Below are 12,303 nucleotides of genomic sequence, written 5' to 3' on the forward strand. Positions count from 1 at the left end.
TTCTTTAGAGCGGATCGGTGTCCTGATGCGACTGTCTGTGGTACATGCCTTCCCCTTTCTCCGGGGGGGGGGGGGAGAAGCCAGGGAGTGAAGGAGGTGAGGACAGGTGACCCCCCCTAGGCCCGAAGTCACCCCAGGCCTCAAAACCAAATTTCCCCTTTCTCTCGTCTACAACAGCTTTTCTCTGCTCTTCTCTGCTTTTTCACAAGATGCTGCTGCATAAGCAAAAGGTTATTTTTTATCAGTACAAGAAGGCTTCAAAAAGCTAATGAATAGGCTCTGTCAATGCCAGGAATAAGCAGGTCTGGGAACTGAGTCTTATCTCATCCAGTTGCAACACATCTTGGACACGCTGAACGCAAGGCTTCTCAACCCCCTTGGCTTCTCATCCCCCTTTCCTGGGAAGGGCGCCAAGAGACCCAAGAGTCCCAGGACAGGAGCTTTCTGTTCATGAGACTTCCGGGTTGGTGCCTCCGGTAATGGCGGAACTCCTCTGATCGGGAGGAATTTGCCCCATGGGAATCTGGGTCTGGCTGCCACGGCGAAGGCGGAGACCTGCAAAAAATCACAGGCGGGAGAAGCCTGTGAATGTGAGATTCGGCGGGCACCCTTTGCGCCTCCCCTACTCGCGGGGAAACCCAGTTTCGGGGGTCCGGAGCAACGTGGGGTGAGTGGCGAGGTGCTTCGAATCATCTGCTCCTTCCACGGAGCGAAACCGCATAGCTGTTGCCGGAGAGCGCTGACTTTTTCCTGTGGACAATTTGACTTCAAAGTAATTACCCATGAGTAAAGCTGAAACAGGAGAATTGGATTTTTAAACGTTTAATTTGGTATTGTAACGGGGAGGTTCAATACAGGAAGTCCACCTTCCCCTTTTGTAAATAGACTGAAGCAATGAGGCTGCAAGCTGAAGTCTTGGAAAGCCTTTTGTAAAAGACTAAATTTCCATCGGTAAAGAACATTAAGCCCCCCCCCTTGGAGGCAGGAGAAGGGGGGGAGTTGTGGACTGAGTATGCCTGCAGGAGAGAGTGAAGAGAGCTAAAATACCGCCGCTCTGACCCTGGGAACGGGCTGCTAGCAGGACTGACGTCTTTTGGAATGTTCATTGACAGTGTTTAGAACGTTCATTGACAGCTAGCTAAACAAGAGAAATACTGTCTCCGGCTGCTTTTAAAAAAGGAGTAAAAGTAACTGAAAACCAGTGGCGTAGCGTGGGGGGTGCAGGGGGGCCGGCCGCACCGGCCGCAACATCCGGGGGTTAGGGTTAGGGGGCGCAAATCCACGGGTTAGGGGGCGCAAATTACTTGCCTTGCCCCGGGTGCTGACAACCCACACTACGCCACTGCTGGGGGTCTTCGGGTTGCCATATTTTGAAGAGCAAAAAACAGGACACATTTGTCGACTTCTGCTTTTAGCTATGGATCAGTGGCCTAGCGTGGGGGGTACAGGGGGGCCCGGCCGCACCGGGCGCAACATCTGGGGGTTAGGGTTAGGGGGCGCAAATCCACAGGTTAGGGGGCGCAAATTTCTTGCCTTGCCCCGGGTGCTGACAACCCACGCTACGCCACTGCTGAAAACTGAAACTAACTTTGGATTGTTTGAACTGTGTTTAAAAGAGGACATTACTGACTAATATAAATAGAAACTGTTTCCCCCTAATGGAAGCCTTTGAACTGGTGACTTTACAAGAGCTGGGCTAGGGGAATTTCCAGCTGCAAGATAAAAACTCTGAGACTCTGGGACTGACCTTGAATCTTTTAAGTGTTATGGCAAATGGAAAGGAAAAAACAGGCCAGTTAACTGCTGAAAAAAACATTAAGGTCTGGGAGAACTTGGCAGCAACCCAGGAGAGGCTCAACACCAGGCCTCCCTGCTGCTTCTGCTGCTGCTTCTGCACCAGTACAATCAAAATCAAGAGGAATGTCGACAGAAGAGGCCCTAGCGGTTGCATTAAATAAGATAAATGATTCATTGGAACAGCTTAATAAGAAAGCGGATGCGACAAATGTGAAAGTGGATGCTGCAACTATTAAAATCGACTTAAATACAGAAAGTATAAATAACTTGGGACAAAAGGTGAACACCAATATAGAAACCATCCAGAAACTGATACAGGAATCTACTTTGATACGGCAGACTGCGGAGGAAGCTAGCGAGAAAGCCATTGCTGCTGAATGTAAAGTAACACAACTGGAGAGAGAGAGAGTCCCAGCCCTACAGAGGCAACTTGATGAACATAAGTTGATGCTTGCTATGATTGAACTTAAAGAAAAACAGATGAATCTGAGGATTAGAGCCCTACCCGAATTGGAGAAGGAAAGTTTGACAGACTTTCTCACACAGGAATTTGCTGACCTTTGGGACTTGGACTTGGGTCAAGAAGAGTTTAGAATTGTGAGGGCCTTCAGACTTGGAAGAGGAGGGAAAAAAGAGAAGAATAGAATAAGAGACTGCTTGATCACCCTTTGAACTAAAGAAGAGAGAGATAGAATCTTGACCTGGCACTACCAGAAGAACTTAGAAGTACAACAGTCAAGAGTGGAAATTTTTAAAGACGTCTCGAAACATCTTTTGGATCTTAGGCCTAACTACGGAGATATTGTTGCCCTGCTGAGAAGGAATAAAATCATCTTTAGGTGGGAGTTTCCCCAAGGTCTATCGTTCAATTTCAAAGGAAGGAAAATAAAAATAAGATCAGTAGAAGAGAAAGTAAAGTTTTTGTATAAATACGAAGAAGATCTGCAGAAGGAACTTGGAAAAGAGCCAAAAGCATTGGATAGAAGATCACCAGATAGAGGACTAGAGCAAGGAGCATCAGATAGAAGATCACCGAACAGGGGAATATTGGATATATCAGCATTATCCTTTGGACTGGATCTCCCAGTGAACGTGTCACCACCACCAACAACAAAAGAAGAGCAAGCATTGGGTGCAGTTGGAGGAATATCAAAGTAATTACATGATGGCGTTGCAGGTTTCGAGCTGGAATGTGAATGGACTGAACTTTCCAGAAAAAAGGCGGAGAGTATTTCATTTATTGAAAAAAGAACATTTGGACTTGATTTGTTTACAAGAAACACATGTGATAAGGCTACACAGGAAAATATTAAGTAATAAAAGACTGGGCCAAGAATTTATCTCATCAAAGTTAAAAAAAGAGGAGTGGTCCTTTATGCAAAGGAGAGCCTATCACCGAAATTCATATTCAAAGATGACCAAGGAAGATTTGTTGCAATTGAAATTCAATCACAAGGAGAGAAATTTCTGATCGTAGGTATTTATGCACCAAATGAAGGAAAATCGGAGTTCTATAAGAAGCTACACGAGACTCTGATGGACTACATGGACTATAATATGATCTTGATGGGAGACATGAATGGATTGGTGTCTACAAATATGGACAAGGCACAGAGACAGGTAGTCACCAAAGATGGCAGACTACCAAAAACCTTTTTCGACATGACTGAAAATATGGATTTAGTTGACATTTGGAGAATGAAGAACCCTCTGGGAAGAGAGGGAACTTTCTTCTCTGACGCTAAAATGACATGGACAAGAATTGACCAAATCTGGGTAACCAGGGGATTGGCTCCAAAGATCAGCAAAGTGGAGATTTGCCCCAAAACTTGTTCTGACCATAATGCCGTGAAGATGGAAATGAAATTGACGCCAATTGGTTCCTTTAGATGGAGGATGAATGATACTTTGTTCAGGAATGAAGAGGTGACCAAAAAGGCCCAAAAAACTCTAAGAGACTGTTTCGAGATAAACATGAATACTACAGTGGAAAAAAGAGTGATTTGGGACGCAAGCAAAGCGGTTATGAGAGGATTCTTAATACAACAGAATGCAATTAAGAAGAGAACTCAGAATGAAAAAAAGGATAAAATCCTGAGGAAAATAAAGGAAGGAGAGAAGAAACTGAGAGCAAAACCAAAGTCACAGGAGATCTTGAAAGAGATAAAGTTATACCAGGTACAATACAAGAAGCTGATGAATCAGGAAATAGAATGGAAGATTAAACAGATGAGGCAAAAGACATTTGAATCGGCAAATAAGTGTGGAAAATTGTTGGCCTGGCAAATGAAAAAAAGACAAAAACTCAATACTATTACGAATTTGGAAGTGGAAGGAAAGAATATACAGAACCCAGTGGAGATCAGGAAGTGTTTTCAGAGGTATTTTAAACAACTTTATACACAGGAGAAGCAGAAAGAAACGGACATTGATCGATTTTTGAAAATAAATGGACTACATAAAATCTCTTAGGAAAAACAGCTAATGTTGAACTACAAAATAACGGATCAGGAGGTGGAAGGGGCCATTCAGAACATGCAATTAGGTAAATCTCCAGGACCAGATGGTTTGACTTCAAGATATTACAGATCTTTGAAAGAATGGTTAATACAACCATTGAAGGAAGTCTGCAATGAAATATTGGAAGGGAGAAAGGCACCAGAGTCATGGAAGGAAGCTTACATTACACTTATACCGAAAACAGAGACTGAAAAGACACAGCTCAAGAAGTACCGCCCCATATCGTTGCTTAATGTGGATTACAAAATTTTTGCAGATATTTTTGCTAAAAGATTAAAAAAGGTGTTAGTAGAAGAAATTCATAAAGACCAAGCGGGCTTTCTCCCGGGCAGACACTTGTCTGACAATATGAGGAATATAATTAATATTCTAGAAAAACTACAAGTGAATATCAATACTAAGGCAGTTTTGATATTTGTGGATGCAGAGAAAGCCTTTGACAACATCTCTTGGAGTTTTATGAAGAAGAATCTACAGGGGATGGGGGTAGGTCAAGGTTTTGAAAACGGTATAGATGCAATTTATTCAGAACAAAAGGCAAAATTAATTGTGAACAATGTAGTGACAGAAGAGTTTAAGATTGAGAAAGGGACACGACAAGGTTGCCCAATTTCTCCATTGCTTTTTATATCGGTCCTTGAGGTGTTGTTAAATATGATTAGAAAGGACAAAGAGGTTAAAGGTATTCAGGTGGGAGCTACATAATATAAATTGAAAGCATTTGCTGATGATTTAGTATTGACTTTACAATGACTTAGTATTGACTTTACAGGAGCCAGAATCTAGTACTAAAAGGGTATTGGAACTGATCCAAGAATTCGGACAGGTAGCAGGTTTTAAGTTGAACAAGATGAAAACTAAGGTTTTAGAGAAAAATTTAACTGTGAATGAGAGAGAGAAGTTTCAGGAGGAGACAGGACTAACATTGGTTAAGAAAGTGAAATACTCAGGGGTTAACATGACTGCCAAAAATGTGAATTTATAAATAAATGTGAATTTATAAATAAATGTGAATTTATTTAAGGATAACTATGAAAAATGTTGGATTGAAGTGAAAAAGGATTTAGAAATATGGACAAACCTGAAGTTATCATTGTTAGGCCGAATTGCTGTGATAAAAATGAATGTATTGCCAAGGATGTTGTTTTTATTTCAAACATTGCAAATTTTGGATAAGATGGATTGTTTCAAGAAGTTGTTTTAATAATGCATTTGGCTGGCATGCATATTTGTGGTACGATAAGGTCAAAGCACATAAAGCGTTTAAAAATCATATTGTTAGAAAATATAATAGTTGTGAGTTACTCGTGCGTAATCCTGCTCCGTTTGAGCATTAGATTGCCTGGTTAAACCCTCTGGACTGCACAGCCCATCTCAGCGTGGTTGCCCTTAGTCACTCGTAGAATCTGTCTGTGGGCGTTTCTTAAAGCGTTGCCAACATAAGAGTTGTTTGACGCCCAATCGTCTCCGCCTCTCACTGCACGGAAGTCTCCTGTGCAGGGTGGGCGTGGGCAGTGGGGTGCTTGGGCTCTCCTCACTAACTTCCAACGAAGAGTCCTGGAGCCCCTGCACCTCCCTGTCCCGTTGCTCTCCTGGATCTCTGGTGTTACACTCATTCTCTTCCCCTTTTTCCCAGCTGAGTCTCCCTCTAGCGCTGGGATCTTCTCCTGCAGAATCAGAGACCCTCTCCTTCTCCCGTGCCTCTGATGGCAGTTCCCTGACAGAAAAGCATTGTTTAATGTTTGGATAAGATATAAGGATTTGTTAGAAAAGAACACCCCAAGATGGTTGTCACCAATGGAAGCGAAGGCACAGGAAAAACTCAATATGGAGGCCAAATGGCCGAAATATTGGGAAATTCTGGAACAAGATGGAGACAGTATAAAATTGCAGAGCTTTGAAAAATAGAAAAATAAAGTGTGAGATTGGCTTCATTATTACCAGATAATGGAGGCATATAACTTGGACAAAAAAATTGGCTTCCAGGTGGAAGAATCAAAATTGGAAACAGAATTGTTAGAGCCAAAAATCAAGAATCTGTCAAGAATGTATAACTTGCTGTTGAAATAGAACACTCAGGATGAAATGGTGAAATCAGCTATGATTAAAAGGGCACAAGATGTTGGACATAACAATGATGGCTGACTAACCATTTCTCACCTTCTCACCCCTTGCCTTTTCCTGTAAGACCTATTACAGTCGTTAAGAGTCGTCAACAGGCTCTCCCAGCTATCTGCCTATCTCCCATTCCCACCACCCTTCTGAGTAATACCCCTCCCCACCTTCTCACTATATAGAAGGATCTGGCAACTTCTGTTTCAGTGTATCTGAAGAAGTGAGCATGCACACGAAAGCTCATACCAAGAACTAACTTAGTTGGTCTTTAAGGTGCTACTGGAAGGAATTTTTTTTATTTTGACTGGGAACAGTTATGGACCACAGGTATGAAGTTTACGGCATGTAATGCCCTAAGAGAAAATTTAATGAAAATGATTTATAGGTGGTACATGACACCAGTCAAGCTTGCAAAAATTTACCATTTGCCCGATAATAAATGTTGGAAATGTAATGAGACTGAAGGTACATTCTTTCACCTTTGGTGGACATGCCCAAGGATTAAGACATTCTGGGAGATGATTTATAACGAAATGAAAAAGGTATTCAAATACACCTTCCTGAAGAAACCAGAGGCCTTTCTCCTGGGCATGGTCAGCCAATTGGTGCCAAAGAAGGATAGAACTTTTTTTATGTATGCAACAACAGCAGCAAGAATACTCATCGCGAAGTATTGGAAGACACAAGATTTACCCACCCGGGAAGAATGGCAGATGAAGTTGATGGACTATATGGAACTGGCGGAAATGACTGGCAGAATCCGAGACCAGGGAGAAGAGTCGGTGGAAGAAGACTAGAAAAAGTTTAAAGACTATTTACAGAAATACTGTAAAATTAATGAATGTTAGAAAAATGTTGGAATGAAGTTATATGGCTTTAGTATAAATGTTATAAGGAATTAAGTATAAATAGATAATAGAGTGTTAAAGGAAAAAATAAGGTTAGAATGTGTTAAGATAATTATAGGATAGAAAACAGAGGAAGATGGAAAGGAATTGCTGAAACAATTAATAGAAGTGGAATACAAAAAGGGAGGTGTGAGGAGGTCGTGGAAATTAGTGAATGAAAGATAAGATATTGAAATGTGATGTGTTTTAAACTGTTTTTGTTTTGTTTTGTTGGTTTAATGTGTTAATGTTATGTATTAGTATTAGTGTTATGTAGCGTTTTTGTGTTGTATTGTATTGTCCATTTTTCCCCCTTTTTTGTAGTGTTTAAATTGTTGGAAAAGCAATAAATATTATTATTATTTTTAAAAAAGAGCTTTCTGTTCATGCTCAGGGAAACTCATGAGGCAGGACTCCTGAGGAGGGGGAGAAGGGGGAGGGAACTGGGGGGGGGGAATATATGCTCTGTGCAAATGGCTGTGAACTTGTGCTTGTTTGTGAAGTTATCACTCTAGCTCCTTCTACCAACCCCGGATGGTAGAAATAAAGCTTTTTCTCTGAAATTATCCCTTGAGTGCCTGTTTGACTCCCCTTTCCCTCTCTCGGGTGCAGTGCTCTTCCCACCCGAGGGCAAAGCCTGAAAAGGCTACAGGAGTTGTGGCGTCCTCAGGCACAGAGGTTTTCCAGGTAGCTAGTCCCAGGGTCCACTTCTGCAGGCAGCGCACCTCCACCCGCACACAAGACAAGCCGCCTGCAGGAGTCGACTCCTGGAGCAAAGTGGCCCAGCAAGGTGCGATCCTTCCAGCAAGGTTTCAGGGCAGACCTTCAGCCAGACCTAGTCTGTCCTGGGATCCACCCATAATGAGAAAACTAAAACAAAACTATTCACACAAAAGGCAGGCCTTACATTCAGGCTTTTACTGACCGTATATTAAAAGACCTTTTCACAAGAGATATTGAAGATAATAAAACACAGCACCCAGAATTAGGAAGAGATAACCAGGCTGGAATAGTAGATCATGTCAGATCATTTTCCTCCATAAATTTTACAATATTCTTCCACGGTATCCTCTTCCTCCCCCCTTTGATCTACATGAGCTTGCTATTTCCAGGACTGTCAAATATTTGGTCATCCTTCTCACTCTGAGTAAAAAGACTTCCTCATTTCAATGTTTACAAATAAAAATACAATACCAAATACTTTGAATCATTCCCAGATTCTGTCAATATCCAGGGTAATATTTCCCAATTGCTAAATTTCCAGCAATCAAAACTGGAATATCATATTCCAGTCTTAACAGATTACCTAAAAATGACAATTTCTTATCCAGAGATTCTATTTATTTTTTTAAAATAATTTTTTTTAATTGATTTTTCCATGGATTCTACTTCTAACACTATATCTTTAACAATTTTTCCCTCGTACTCACATTTGTTTTATTTCCCTATTGTTCACCTTGCGTATTTGATGTTTCCCCAAAATTTCCTCAATACATATAGTCTTATTTTTTGTTGTAGACAGTTGTGATTGTTCACTCAAACCCTGCCAATGAGTCCATTTCTTTATGTTGCCTCTTCATATATGTTGTAAATGGTTCCCATTCTCTTTTAAAGTCTTTGTTGTCCTTTTCATGTAATTTTTCTGTTAGTTTTGCCAGTTCTGCATATTCCATAAGTTTCCCTTGCCATTGTTCTTTCGTGGGTATTTCTTCTGTCTTCCAAGTTTGTGCTAATAAAATTCTTGCCGCTGTTGTTGCATACATAAATAATTCCCAGTTTTCTTTTTTTACATCTTGGTCTAAAATTCCTAGAAGGAATGCTTCTGGTTTCTTAACAAAAGTCTTTTTACACAGTTTTTGCAATTCATTATATATCATTTCCCAATAATTCCTAATCTTTTTGCATCTTGCAGGATGCCTTTTTTCCTGAAAAGAAAAAATAAAAACAAGATCTACCCCTCGTATGAGTCTGAGGCCCCTGCCCTACTGCCGCCATTGGCGAAGCCTTCAACATCAGCCACAGAGGGCAGGAGGAAAAATCAAGTTGCACCCAAAAACAAGATCTACCCCTCATTTGAGGAAGAGGCCCCCGTCCTACTGCCAGCATTGGCAAAGCCTACACCATCAGCGGCAGAGGCCAGGGCGGCAGAGGCCAGACCCCTAGTCTTGCCAGGGCTGGGGCAGCCCCAGACCAGCACTTTTCAGCAGGCAAGCAGGCAAGACAGCAGGCAAGACCCAAGCAGGGAAGACTCAAGACAGCAGCGGCCCTTGTCCCTGCCCAGCAAGCAAGACACAAGCCAGCAGCGGCCCTCAAAAAAGAAGAGCCTTGCGGACTCTGGGCCGGCGTTCCCAGGTGAGTAGGCAGAACCAGATCCCTTCTGGGTTCCCCTTGGCCTTAGACTTGGTGTTTACCTCTACGGATGTTGGTGATCTGACACTAACAAAAGAAGTGCCATGGTCAGATCACTTCCTGGCACAACTGGACTTCTCCACGACCCTTCCCCTCTGCAGGGAGGTGGGACCGATTCGGATGGTCCGACCCCGCTACTTAATGGATCCAACTGGTTTCCAGAGAGTGGTAGGGGATGTTTTATCCCAAGTTGATGGCCTCTCGGCTGATTCCCTGGTGGCCCCTTGGAATGCGGAGTTAACCAGGGCTATTGACTGTCTGGCTCCGAAGCGCCCTCTCCGATTGCATGGAGCCCGGACAGCCCCGTGGTTTTCCCCAGAGCTGAGGGCGATGAAACAATCGTTGAGACAGCTAGAGCACTGATGGCGGAAAACTCACTCTGAATCAGACTGGACACGGGCTAGAGCTCAACGTCGAGCCTACCAAGTGGCAATGGCGACGACATCTGCAGAAAACAGCAGTAGGAGACTTTTTCAGGTGGTTCGCAATCTATCGGAACCACCTGCACCACCGGGGCCTGGTAGGGACCCCAAGATCTCCTGCAATGCTTTTGCAAAGTTTTTTGCAGATAAAGTCGCTCAGATTCATAAGGAGGTAGACTCCACCGTGGGAGCAGGGCCAGGGCAGGAGAGTGCTAGAGTTCTGTCTGGTCCTGTTACATGGGATCAATTCCAATCTGTTACCTCCGAGGATGTGGACAGGCTGCTTGGACAAGTGAAACCGGCCACCTGTCTCCTTGATCCTTGCCCATCCTGGCTGATAAAAGCGAGCTGGGAAGGGCTGGGTGATGGGCTCTGCGGGGTGGTGAATGCTTCCCTCTGTGAGGGAACATTCCCAGATCCGCTGAAAGAGGCAGTCATTAAACCGCTTCTTAAAAAAATAATCTTTAGACCCAGCCAGTTTGGTCAACTATCGCCCAGTCTCAAATCTGCCATTCTTGGGCAAGGTGATTGAGCAGGTGGTTGCCGAACAACTCCAAGCACGCCTGGAGGATGCGGACCATTTGGATCCCTTCCAGTCGGGATTCAGGCCTCACCGTGGGACTGAAACTGCCTTGGTCGCACTGGTTGATGATCTCCGGCGAGCTAGGGACAAAGGTGAGAGCTGTTTCCTAGTTCTGCTGGATCTCTCAGCGGCCTTTGACACCATCGACCATAACATCCTTCTGGACCGTCTTGAGGGGCTGGGAGATGGCGGCACTGCTATACGGTGGTTCCGCTCCTTTCTCCTGGGCCGTGTCCAGAAAGTGGTGGGGGGGGTGAGTGTTCAGACCCCTGGGCTCTCACTTGTGGGGTGCCTCAGGGTTCTGTCCTCTCCCCCATGCTTTTCAGCATTTATATGCAGCCGCTGGGAGAGATCATCAGGAGGTTTGGGCTGGGTGTTCATCAGTATGCGGATGATACCCAGCTCTACCTCTCCTTTAAATCAGAACCAGTGAAGGCGGTGAAGGTCCTGTGTGAGTGCCTGGAGGCGGTTGGAGGATGGATGGTGGCTAACAGATTGAGGTTGAATCCTGACAAGTCCTGTTTTTGGGGGACAGGGTGCGGGTGGGTGTAGGGGATTCCCTGGTCCTGAATGGGGTAACTGTGCCCCTGAAGGACCAGGTGCGCAGCCTGGGAGTCACTTTGGACTCACAGCTGTCCATGGAGGCGCAGGTCAAATCTGTGTCCAGGGCAGCTGTTTACCAGCTCCATCTGGTACGCAGGCTGAGACCCTACCTGCCCGCGAACTGTCTCGCCAGAGTGGTGCATGCTCTAGTCATCTCCCGCTTGGACTACTGCAATGCGCTCTACGTGGGGCTACCTTTGAAGGTGACCCAGAAACTGCAATTAATCCAGAATGTGGCAGCTAGGCTGGTGACTGGGAGCGGCCACCGGGACCACATAACACTGGTTCTGAGAGATCTGCATTGGCTCCCAGTACGTTTCCGAGCATGATTCAAAGTGTTAAAGCCCTAAACGGCCTCGGTCCTGTATACCTGAAGGAGCGTCTCCACTCCCATCGTTCAGCCTGGACACTGAGGTCCAGCTCCGAGGGCCTTCTGGCGGTTCCCTCATTGCGAGAAGTGAGGCTACAGGGAACCAGGCAGAGGGCCTTCTCGGTGGTGGCGCCCACCCTGTGGAATACCCTCCCTTCAGATGTGCAGGAAATAAGTAGCTATCCTATCTTTAAAAGACATCTGAAGGCAGCCCTGTTTAGGGAAGTTTTTAACATTTAACGCTGTATTGTTTTTAATACTTGATTGGGAGCCGCCCAGAGTGGCTGGGGAAACTCAGCCAGATGGGCGGGGTATAAATAATAAATTATTATTATTATGATACAAGGCTGGGGTCTCTCTTGGTTTCCTTGATGTCTGGGTGCAAGTCCCCCCCACCCCACCCCTCCTTGTTATGAGGCGTGTAACATGGAGCAGGGACTTCCGGGTGGCTGCCCCTGTTCTGCATTGCTGGGGGTTGGACTAGGTGACCCCGCAGGTCCCTTCAGACGCTACAGTTCTATGATCCCTGTTCAGATATGGCATGCACCCGCTCATTGCAACAGGCGAGAAGCCCCCTGAGAAAGAACTTGCCGTCTT

At 44.5% G+C, this 12,303-nt stretch overlaps 1 protein-coding gene across 1 annotated transcript in view; it reads right to left on the bottom strand.

Moving 5' to 3' along the window:
- GPN1 (GPN-loop GTPase 1) overlaps nt 1–12,303 on the bottom strand; it is a gene marked incomplete at its 5' end in the record, with an annotated part of 108,944 nt that overhangs the window by 86,899 nt on the left and 9,742 nt on the right. The window lies entirely within an intron of this gene.

This window comes from Podarcis bocagei (assembly GCF_964188305.1).
Source record: "Podarcis bocagei genome assembly, chromosome: 3".
Taxonomy (NCBI): domain Eukaryota; kingdom Metazoa; phylum Chordata; class Lepidosauria; order Squamata; family Lacertidae; genus Podarcis; species Podarcis bocagei.